The sequence below is a fragment of the Notamacropus eugenii genome, chromosome 5 (genome assembly GCF_028372415.1).
Source record: "Notamacropus eugenii isolate mMacEug1 chromosome 5, mMacEug1.pri_v2, whole genome shotgun sequence".
Taxonomy (NCBI): domain Eukaryota; kingdom Metazoa; phylum Chordata; class Mammalia; order Diprotodontia; family Macropodidae; genus Notamacropus; species Notamacropus eugenii.
In genome coordinates this window covers 1,972,821-1,982,655 of record NC_092876.1, presented here as the reverse complement: position 1 = coordinate 1,982,655, position 9,835 = coordinate 1,972,821, and positions in this window count along the sequence as shown.

Here is a 9,835-nt window from a genome sequence, read left to right as displayed (position 1 = left end):
ACTTATTCCTTTTTCTCCTGTCCTCAGACTCTCCTTTCTCTCCTCCTAAATCCCTTCTTTCTGCATCTCTTTTTCTTGGACTTTTCTTTCAAACTCTTCCTCCCACCCCTCTTTGCTACTTGTCTGCCTCTTCCCTATCTTACCCCTCCTCTTTGTTTTTCTCACTTTTGGCCCCTCCATTTTCCTTAGCTCTCTGACACCCTCCTCCCTGGGAGTCTGGTACTTTTTTCTTAGGATCTTAAGGCCAGTGTGAAAGATTTGCCAATTCCCAGGCAAGGAGCTGAGTGAGGACAACATCAGCTCAGCTATACAGAATGCCTCCTTCCAAGTTATGAAAAAACACATCCTGCATGACAAGGAACTAGCACCACTGAAAAACATAGAGATCCTTAAAATAAGCACAATGAGAAAAGGTGAGGACGAATGGTCTAGGTCTATTAGGGGTTTATATTAGTGGGTTCCCTATAGTCCAATGAAGTCTAGGCCTCAGAAATAGAATCAGCGAAGGTGTGAATCTCAAAGCAGATAGAAGGCAGCCAAAGAATTTGCTCCATCTCCCTCGTAGACAGTAACAGATTCCTCTGCTGTGACCCACTCAGGGATAGAATGCCCAGCAGCCACAGAAACCTCCCTTGGATTTTCATGTATTAGAAAAGTGAGGAGTCAGGTAGTAAGAGGAAAACGTAAGGTGAGGCAGATTCAGCATCCACATTCTGTGAATGAGGAGTGAGGAAGTAAAGAGCTCCCTGGTTGCAGGGGAAGGACACCTGACCTCAACCCTATCAATGGACGTCACTTAAGTCCACCCAATGTCTCTTTCCTGGGGCAAGGAGGGAGGGACAATAGTATGGAAGGGCATGATCACAAAGGAACTGTTCCCAGGATGTGTTCCCCCTTTCCACATGGGGCAGACATCTGTGGAGACTGGAAAAACTATTTCACAGTGACCCAGATGGACATTTTCAACAAGGTGTACCAAGAGAAGATGAAAGGACTGGACCAGGATTTCTTCCCGTGGGGTCAATGCAGAGATGAGCTGTGGAAGATCTGGTGTTCTCTGTTTCACCCATATATGATCTGCAGATAGAGAGAATTCTGCCTCCTTATTTCCCCTACTTGTTCTTCCCTTCTCTCATTAGTATGACTCACGCAAAGAAATAGTCTTGTGAGAGACTTGGGACGTCCATGCTCCTTCACAGAGGAAAGCTTTTAGTGGAGGTCTCATTGATTGGTTGTTGTCCTTCGTTCTTGAAGAGGACCAAAATGACATCACCATGATGAAAAGTCAAGTTTCAAAGTGTCCACTTGTGGCTGATCAGACCAATAGGAGGTCAGAATGTGCTACCGCAGATTGGACACAGATAGTCCGCATGAACATTTGGGGTGGATACTTCAAATTTGCACATTCTACATTTCCTTTGTGCTTTCTCAATTCCATTTTGCTTATACAGCACAGCACCCTTTCTGATGTGGGCACGCCATGCTGAGCAATCCTATGCCAGTGTCTCCCACGTGACATATTCAAATCCAAAGTTCTTGAGAGTGTCCTTGTATCGCCTCTGCTAACCACCATGTGATTGTGTGCCACATGTGAGTTCTCCATTAAGTACTGTTTTTGACAAGCATATTTTTGGCATTCCATCGTGGCCTTCCCATAGGAGTTGTGCTCTCTGAAGCGTAGTTTGAATGCTTGCCAGTTAAGTTCAAGTAAGGACCTCGGTGTCTGGTACGTTATCCTGCCAAGTGATCTTCAGAATCTTCCTAAGACAGCTCGAACAGAAGTGATTCAGTTTCCTGGCATGGTGCTAGTGAACTGTCCATATTTTGCAGGCAAACAACAGTGAGGTCAGCACAATGGCTCTGTAGTCCTTCAGTTTGGTAGTCAGAGTAATACCTCTTCATTTACAGGGGCCCATTAGTGATCCTACAAACTCTCCCCGGAATGTCTTCTTTTGGAGGGTATTGTGGAAGGGTCCTTTGAATCCTGTGATTTTGAGTATTTCAAACAGAAATGAATGGTAAATATAGTAGGCCTCTTCTGCCTCTTCATGAAATGGTGATTGTAATCAGTCTTCCTTAAATATATTCTGCTAAGAGATTATATTATGTCAGCAAATTTTGTATCCAAGAAATAACTGGAATAACACCAACCGGGTCAAGGACAAAAGTTCTCACAATGCCATATTTTTTAATTCACACTGATCCACTGATCTATAGAGGCAGCCAAGTGGTACAGTGGATAGCACACCAGTCTTCAAGTCGGAAAGACGAGTTCAATTCTAGTCTGAGACACTTATTAGCTGAGTGAACTTGGACAAATTCCTTAACTTAATTTGCCTCAGTTTCCTCATTTGTAAAATGAGCTGGAGAAAGAAATGGCAAACCACCCCAGCAGCTATCATCTTTCAATATATTATCTTTCAAGAAATTATCAAGGAAAACTGCCCTGATATTTTAGAACCAAAAGGCAAAATAAATATTGAAAGAATCCCTCAGTCACCTCCTGAAGGAGATCCTAAGAGGAAATCTCCTAGGAATATTGTAAAAAAAAATTTTTTTCCTTCTTTCTTTCTTTCTTTATTTAACTTCTAACATTCATTTTCACAAAATTTTGGGTTCCAAATTTTCTCCCCTTTTGTCCGCTCCCCCCACCCCAAAACACCGAGCATTCTAATTGCCCCTATCACCAATGTGCTCTCTCTTCTACCATCCCTCTCTGCCCTTGCCTCCATCTTCTCTTTTGTCCTGTAGGGCCAAATAAATTTCTATACCCCTTGACCTGTATTTCTTATTTCCTACTGGCAAGAACAGTACTCGATAGTTGTTCATAAAACTTTGAGTTCCAACTTCTTTTCCTCCCTCCCTCCCCACCCCTTCCCTTTGGAAGGCAAGCAATTCAATATAGGCCAAATCTGTGTAGTTTTGCAAATGACTTCCATAATAGTCGTGTTGTATAAGACTAACTATATTTCCCTCCATCCTATCCTGTCTTCTATTCTCTTTTTTGATCCTGTCCCTCCCCATGAGTGTCGACCTCAAATTGCTCCCTCCTCCCCATGCCCTCCCTTCCATCATCCCCCCCACCCTGCTTATCCCCTTATCCCCCACTTTCCTGTATTGTAAGATAGGTTTTCATACCAAAATGAGTGTGCATTTTATTCCTTCCTTTAGTCGAATGTGATGAGAGTAAGCTTCATGTTTTTCTCTCACTTCCCCTCTTTATCCCTCCTCTAATAAGTCTTTTGCTTGCCTCTTTTATGAGAGATAATTTGCCCCATTCCCTTTCTCCCTTTCTCCTCCCATATATTTCTCTCTCACTGCTTGATTTCATTTTTTAAAGATATGATCCCAACCTCTTCAATTCACTCTGTGCACTCTGTCTCTATGTGTGTGTGCGTGTGTGTGTGCATGTGTGTGTGTGTAATCCCACCCAGTACCCAGATACTGAATAGTTTCAAGAGTTACAGATAATGTCTTTCCATGTAGGAATGTAAAGAGTTCAACTTTAGTAAAGTCCCTTATGACTTCTCTTTGCTGTTTACCTTTTCATGCTTCTTTTCACTCTTGTGTTTGAAAGTCAAATTTTCTTTTCAGCTCTGGTCTTTTCATCAAGAATGCTTGAAAGTCCTCTATTTCATTGAAAGACCAATTTTTCCCCTGAAGTATTATACTCAGTTTTGCTGGGTAGGTGATTCTTGGTTTTAGTCCTAGATCCTTTGACTTCTGGAATATCCTATTCCATGCCCTTCGATCCCTTAATGTAGAAGCTGCTAGATCTTGTGTTATCCTGATTGTATTTCCACAATATTTGAATTGTTTCTTTCTAGCTGCTTGCAATATTTTCTCCTTGACCAGGTAACTCTGGAATTTGGCCACGATGTTCCTAGGAGTTTCTCTTTTTGGATCTCTTTCAGGCGGTAATCTGTGGATTCCTTGAATACTTATTTTGCCCTCTGGTTCTAGAATCTCAGGGCAGTTTTCCTTAATAATTTCACGAAAGATGATGTCTAGGCTCTTTTTTTGATCATGGCTTTCAGGTAGTCCCACAATTTTTAAATTGTCTCTCCTGGATCTATTTTCCAGGTCAGTTGTTTTTCCAATGAGATATTTCACATTATCTTCCATTTTTTCATTCTTTTGGTTTTGTTTTGTGATTTCTTGGTTTCTCATAAAGTCATTAGCCTCCATCTGTTCCATTCTAATTTTGAAAGAGCTATTTTCTTCAGTGAGCTTTTGAATCTCCTTTTCCATTTGGCTAATTCTACTTTTGAAAGCATTCTTCTCCTCATTGGTTTTTTGAACCTCTTTTGCCAATCGAGTTAGCTTATTTTTCAAGGTGTTATTTTCTTCAGCATTTTTTTGGGTCTCCTTTAGAAGGGTATTTATTTGTTTTTCATACTTTGCTTGCATGTCTTTCATTTCTTTTCCCAGTTTTTCCTCCACCTCTGTAACTTGGTTTTGCAAAATTCTTCTTGAGCTCTTCCATGGCCTGAGCCCATTGAGTGGGCTGGGATAAAGAAGCCTTGACGTCTGTGTCTTTCCCTGATGGTAAGCATTGTTCTTCCTCATCAAAAATGAAGGGAGGGAATATCTCTTCTCCAAGAACGTAACCTTCTATAGTCTTATTTCTTTTCCCTTTTCTGGGCATTTTCCCAACAAGTGACTTGACTTCTGTGTATTCTCTTCACACCCACTTGGCCTCCAGATCCTCCCAGCCATCGCTTGGGGTGTGAGATTCAAATGCTGCTTCCCAGCCTCAGGGCTCTGGCGGGGCAGGGCTGCTATTCAGTGTGAGATTAATTTCAGGTGGTGAGGTGGGGTTAGGGCCGCCTCACGGGTTCAGTTCCCTCAAGGGGTTTATGTGGAGACCTTCAACAATGTATCTGGGCTCCTGCCTGCTTGGGGAGCCTGGTTCTGCTCCCGCCTCAGCTGCTGCATCCCGAGGGGGCCTGAGTTATGGCAGCACCCCACTCCCCTCTCGACCCGACAAAGAGACCCTCTTACCGACCCTTGTCACCTGTGGGTGGAGGGACCCGTGCGGCCGCCAGAGATTCTTTCCCTGTAGCTCACTAGGATCTGCTCCTCTCGGCGCGGCGCTGCCAGTGCAGGGCTGGGCTCTGCTCTGGGTCCAGGGAGCGATGGACTTTTTGCGAGAAGTTTTCAGGCTCTCTGGAACAAAAATCTCGTCTGCTCTGTTGTTCTGTGGCTTCTGCTGCTCCAGTATTTGTTGGGACTGCTTTTTTACAGATAATTTATGGGCTGTGGGTTCGGAGCTAGCGTATATGTGTGTTTCTACTCTGCCATCTTGGCTCCGACCCCTATTTTTTTTAAAGTTATATTTTCTTCAGTAATTTTTGGGGTCTCCTTTAACAAGCTCTTAACTCATTTTTAATGATTTTCTTACATCCCTCTCATTTCTCTTCCCAATTTTTGCTCTGTTTCTCTTTCTTGATTTTCAAAATCCTTTTTGAGGTTTTTCATGGCATGAGACCAATTTATGTTTTTCTTGGAGGCTTTGGATGTAGGAACTTTGACTTTCTTGCCTTCTGTTGTTTGTATATTTCGTCTTCCCTGTCACCAAAGTAAGATCCTGTAGTCTGAATCTTTTTTCCAGTTTTTGCTTGTTTCCCCAGCCATTTACTTGACTTTTGAACTCCTCCTCGAGGTAGTTCTCTGCTTCCAGTGGGTATGAGAATGTGTACTGTCAGCTGCTCAATCCCTCTGCAATGTGTGGTCCTAGAGCTCCAAAAACAGCTGCTGCTCTGCCCCTACTGTGACTGTCATGGGTCCTCCACTCCCTCTGAGACTGGGACCAGACTACAGTATTCTCTCACACAGATCCAACAGGTTATTTTCCAGTGACCTTCAAATTTGCACTTGGCATTTTGGGTTTGTGAAATCTGGAAACTGCCACAGGTGCCAGAGATTCATTCCCCTGATCCCTGTCAGATCCTGTCTCTGCTGCCATACCGCACATTGGGTGTGCTCTGTTCCCAGTGTGCTGGGATAGACACTTCCCATCTGTCTTTCAGGTTGTCTTGAGCTCGAGATTTTCTTCACTCCATCATTCTGTGAGTTCTGCAGCTCCAGAATTTTCTTAGAGTTATTTTTTTTACAGATATTTGACTGAGTTAGAGGGGACATGTGCAGCAAGTCTTTACTTCTGCTCTGATATCTTGACTCTGCCCTCCCTTCCAGAAAATTCTTAACCATATGCTAGTCTCTTCTCCAATCAAATATTAAAATACATTATGTCTGCTAGTTAGTATAAATCACTTCATTCTTATAACGAACGAATTATGATGTTGCTAGTGTAAGCAGATATAGCCAATTTTAACTCCTGTATTGAAAAATACTGTGTTCAATTCTTTAGAAAATCTATTTTTAAATCCAATATTGATCTCAGTGGACAGTCTGGATAATATGCAAAGCAACAGTCTAAAGGCTACATGACTTCACAAGAGCAATATGATTTCAAAATGGACATGCTTCAGGGGATGTTCTGTGCTTTACATATAGGGTGGGAAATCGTGCTATTAAAATACGTACTAGAATTCAACAAGGTCCTCATTTGTTTCTTCAGTCTTAATTTTTTTCATTAACAAAAATCATTTACTTGATTCTACCAAGAAAGACAAAAAATGCCTAGGTGACTAAGATTTTATTGAGGCTGTTTCAACACAGGAATCCTCCAGGCTACATCCACACAGCTTCAACGTTACTCATCTACTGCTGAGTTTTAGTCTTTCTTCAGTTCAATTTCTTGATCAGTTTTCTCATTAGACTCTCTCCTCCTCCCTCTCCTCTTCCTCCTCCTCCTCCTCCTCTTCCTTCTCCTCCTCCTCTTCCTCCTTCTTCATTGTTATATCTTCATCCTTCTCCCTTTTCCTGTAACATATAATAACAATCTTGAGACTTCTCATTTGTTTTTCAGCCACGCAGTCATGCTGTCCTTTTCATAACCACATGGACAATGACATGCCATTATCTACCCTCCACTATTTTTTGTAGCCTGTCCAAGTTCATGTTCATTGTTTCCATGATACTATCTATACATCTGATCCTCTGCTATTCCCTTTTCCTTTGCTTTCAATCATTCCAAACATCAAGTTCTTTTCCCATAAATTCCATGTTCTCATTACAAGGTCAAAGCATTTAAACGTCATTTTCAGTATTTGACCTTATAGTGAATACCCTGGATTATTTTAACTGTTGACTGATGTGACTCTAAAAAGTCAAGGATGACTCTCAAAGTTTTGTTTAGCACCACATTTCAAAAGTATTGATTCTTCAGCACTCACCTTTTTATACTCCAAATCTCATAGCCATACACTGCAACTGGAAAAACCGTAGCTTTGATTATACAGTCCTTTCTTCTCAAGGTGATGTCTCTACTTCTTAGTACGCTGTTGGAGTTTACCATAGTTTTCCTTCCAAGAAGCCAGGGTCTCTATCTGCCATGATCTTCGAGTTTAAGGACATAAAATCAGACACTGCTTTCATTTTTTCCTCTATTTGTCAGGAAGCAATGGAATCTGTTGTCAAGACCTTATTATTTTGAGCTTCAAGCCACCTTTTATATCTTTCACTTTTCACTTATCAAGATGTTTCTTAATTACTCTTCACTTTCTTCAATCTGAGAAGTATTGTCTACATTTAGGAGATTTCATATCTTTTCCAACAACCTTAACTCTTCCAGCTTTCAGTTCATCTAGCTAGATATTTCACATGATGTCCTCAGAACATGGGTTAAATAAATAAGGTGATAAGATACAGCTTTATCATACTACTTTTCCGGTCTTAAACCAATCATTTGTTCAATGTACACTTCTAACTGTGGCTTCTTGGCCTACATACAGGTTCTTCAGGAGACAAGTAAGATGATGTGGTAATCTCATCTCTTTGAGGACTTGCCACATTTTGTTGTGATTCACACAGTCAGAGCCTTTAGAATACTGAATGAAGAGTAAGTAGATGCATTTATGGAACGCCCTTGCTTTCTCCGTAATTCAGTGAATGCTGGCAATTTGATCATTAGTTTCTCTGTCTTGTTGAATAATAGCCTGCTCTTCTGGTAATTCTCAGTTCAGATATTGCTGAAGTGAATCTTGTGTAATCTGAAGCATTACCTTACTGGCATGTGAAATGAGTGCAATTGTTTGGTAATTAGAACATTCCTTGGCACTGACCTTCTTCAGGATTGTGATGTGAATTGATCTTTTCCAACCTAGTAGCCATGTTGAATTTTGCAAATTTGCTGGCATATTGAGGGCAACATTTTAACAGCTTCATTTTTTAGGATTTTAAATAGTTCAGACTGCAATTCCATTACTTCACTAGCCTGATTTTATTTTTTAAAAAATTTTCCCCACGTTATAGTATTTAATTTTTTCCAAACAAATGTAAAGATAACTTTCAACATTCACTTTTATAGGACGTTGAGTTCCAATATTTTCCTCTTTCTCTCCCTTCCTACTACCCACCGGAATATGGCAAGCAATTTCATGTAGAGCATAACATGTAAATCATATTAAACATATTTCTACATTAGTCATATTGTGAAGGGTGAATCAGAACAAAAGGGAAAGATCATAAGAAAGAAAAAAAAGTGAAAATAGTACCACTACGCTTTTCTTTTTTAGCACGACCCACTTGTTATCATTCTCGAGATTTTCAAGTTCTAGATCAGTAACCACAGAATCTTGGCTTTTGGTCAAGTTAAGATCTTTCTTGTCTACTTCTTTTTTTTTTATTGAATCCTGCCACCTATCATTAATCTCTTCTGCGTGGATTAAATCCCTATATAACACAGGAGCTCCTGGGCTCCAACCTCTGGCAGGTTTACTCTGAATCCAAGCAGACAGAAAGACAGCAGTGGAGTAAAGTTAATTTACTTTATTTTTAGCAATGGTAGCAAGTTGGGAGGAGATCGGGGAGCTGAGTTCCTACAGCACCTGTCTAATTATTCTCACAGGGGCTGATAAGTATAGAAGCATCCACCACTATGACATCCCCCTAGTTCTCAGTGGTGATGTATTGAGACAAACAAAGTTTCTGCTTTCACATTCCACAATCACTGACCAATGATCATTTGATTTATAAAGGAACAGACAAAGAAGGCAACGTGTTAACAATGAGGTCCTAGAGTGCACTGTGGGGGTGTTTACAGGTTAAAATCAAATGTTTGATTTTATCTTGGCTGCATAATGATAGACAAGGACTGTGAAATTGTCTATGGCGATTGATCCTAGGGTCTTGTGAATTGGATCCATGCCACCTTACTTACATCCTACTGTTTTTGTTTTTTGTCTTGCCCATTTTAACATAAAACTGTCCCTTGATAGCTCGATGTTTCTTTAAAAGATCTCTTTTTTAGCCACTCTATTGTTTTCTTCCCTTTCCTTGCATTGCTCATGTGAGAAAAATCTTATATCTCCCTGCAATTCACTGAAATTCAGCATTCAATTGGGTATATTTCTCACTTTCTTCTTTCTTTTCCTCTTTTCTTTCTTTCCTCAGCTATTTGTAAAACCTCATTAGACAGTCGTTTTGCATTTTTGCCCTCCTTTTTCTTTAGAATTTTTTTTTGTTATTGCTGCATCCTGGACACTATTTTTTTGTCTATAGATCTTCAGGCATTGTATCTCCCAGATCTAATCCTTTAAATCTATTCATACCCCCCAGTTTATATACATAAGTGATGTTATTCAGGTCATATCTATAGGGTTTGATGGTTTCCCCACTCTTTCTATAAATATTTTTGTTCATATAGATCCTTTCCCTTTTTGCTTTATTTCTCTTTGGGGATACAGACCTATTAGTGGTATTGCTATGT